This window comes from Nipponia nippon, unplaced genomic scaffold, assembly GCF_047370975.1.
Source record: "Nipponia nippon isolate SJK-2023a ecotype South Korea unplaced genomic scaffold, ASM4737097v1 scaffold_5, whole genome shotgun sequence".
Classification (NCBI taxonomy): Eukaryota; Metazoa; Chordata; class Aves; order Pelecaniformes; family Threskiornithidae; genus Nipponia; species Nipponia nippon.
The window spans coordinates 38,730,001-38,732,135 of record NW_028262369.1 but is presented as its reverse complement, the minus strand read 5'-3'; positions in this window follow the sequence as shown (position 1 = coordinate 38,732,135).

The window sequence follows — 2,135 nt, the reverse complement described above, 5'->3', positions numbered from 1 at the left end:
CCTCCTGCCCCCTTTCCGTTTCAGGGCTGTAAGGAGCGAGCCACCCTGCCTATCACCGTCGTCCCCTGGGCAAAGGTTGGGATATGTTTTAGTTTACAGTGTTCAAGGGAACACACAATGACATCCATCAATTTTATGCTTCTCCTCTCTCCCTTGCCCATCTGCTCTTCTTCCTGAGCCCTGCCTTCAGCTCTGGCTTCGAGCACAGTGTTTGAGCCCTCCAGCAGCAGGGAGTCTCCCGAGGCAGCAGGGTGAGGGTGTCCCCGGACCAGGGTTTCCTCCGCTCTGATGTGCATTTATGCTGGCTGCCTCAGCTCTCCCTGCCAAGCATGGTTACAGCCCCCAGCCTTTTGGTGTGGAAAGGGGAGATGAGGCCCCCGCGAACAAAAGGTCCTGCTGGTGGGGAAAGAGAAGCAGCAACCGGAAGCACATGAGGCTTCTGTGCCAAGCCTCTCCCCAGCAAACCTGGCCTCCTGGTGCCAGGGTGCCTGAAAACTCTGCTTTCTATGGCTACCACATACTGCTCTGTGCGTTCTGGCGTGGCAGAGAGTTGGGCCTGAGTAAAGGCATTACATGTTTGGAGTCATCACTCACCACCAAGCCACAGAACCTCGGCTTCCCTCATCCCCAAAAGCCCTGTCTCCAACTCTGTCTTTTTTCTGTTTGTATGAGTAGGGGAAAATGCAGGACTTTCTCTAAAGTCCACAATAGCTAGAAGGGTCCTTTCTAAGTGCAGAGACTATGGGAAGATAGTATTGTATCTTGTGGTAGTGGTAAAACGAGAAGAGTGGAGTGAGAGATGCTCAGAGCTCTGCCATGCGCTTTGCAAGGGGCGGTTTGAGCTGGAAACAACTGGTGGTGTGCTATTGCAGTAGCAAGGGCATTGCTGTTTGAACACGGGAAGAAATCAAAGCCTGAGGATGGTTAATTTTCTCATGGGAAGGTGATACGCTGCCTTTTGGACCGGCTTGTTTCTGTGCTAGCACTGGGAATGGTATTTCACTCTACCTTGGACCACTACTGAAATAGGGGCAGAGCTTGCCAGGTAAACACCATGGGTTTATTATCTCCATACCTCCTGGAAAATATGCCATTCTCACTTCCAGCATCTGATTTCCCGCGGGGCGCAGGAGCTGGAGCTGCGGAGGGGTCTCTGGGCAGCCCCAGCTGTAGGGAGCAGACTGGGGCCATGGCAGGGGCCACGGCACTGCCTGGCTGGCCATGCTGAGATGTTTGGCTGCGTCTCCTCCTGCCTTCACACCTCTGCTGAAGAGAAGAAAGATTTTGTCATCAGGACGAGTTCTGCTGCAGCCGGGGAGTGAGAGCGTGTCCGTTTGGGATGCAGATGAGATGGTTCCCAGCAATCAGAAGGACGGGGTAAAGTGGGACACAGTAGCAACAAGCAAATTATCAAGCCTGTAAGCATAAAGATTGCAAATGTCTCCTGGTTTCTTAACTTATTATTTTTGGCAGGGTTGCATATGTTCTCTGTGCTCATTCCATGAATCCAGCTGATTATTATTCCAATCACCAGAGGAAGAGAGAGTCACATTAATTTGTAGTAATTAATAGCACTGATGCATTTGACAGCGCATGTTAACAAGCCTCTTTGATTGTTTGGATCTCTAACTGCGGCCCTTCTTGTTTGCATCTCCTCCGAGGAATTCATAATATCAAAGCTTAACGGTATCTGATACTTGTCAAAATGCAATTTATAAAAGTTTAATTCTTTTATTGATTTAGTTTGGTTTTGATGCCTGCAGAGTCAGCTCCCTTGACAGAACTTAGCGGATTCAAATGCTTGTCACCAGCTCGGCCTCCTTTTTGCAGGGAACAATTGCCATAGGCCAAGCCAACAGGCATGGTTTAATTGCCATTAATTAAAAGCATAAATCTCTTTTTTCTTCAGTTGCTCTGCTCTTAAAGGGGGCTGCATCTCTCTCTCTTTTCCTGTGTTTGTCAGAACACCTTCTGGCAAGCAAAGTTAACCCGTTCCGTCTTCCCAAGCACTTTCTGGAATAATCTTTTGAAGCATAACTCTTATGATCTGATGTGAAATGCATGCGGTTCGGTGATATTTAACAAACTGGATTTCTTCTTTATTGCAGTATAATGAGGTCAAATGAATCCCTCCA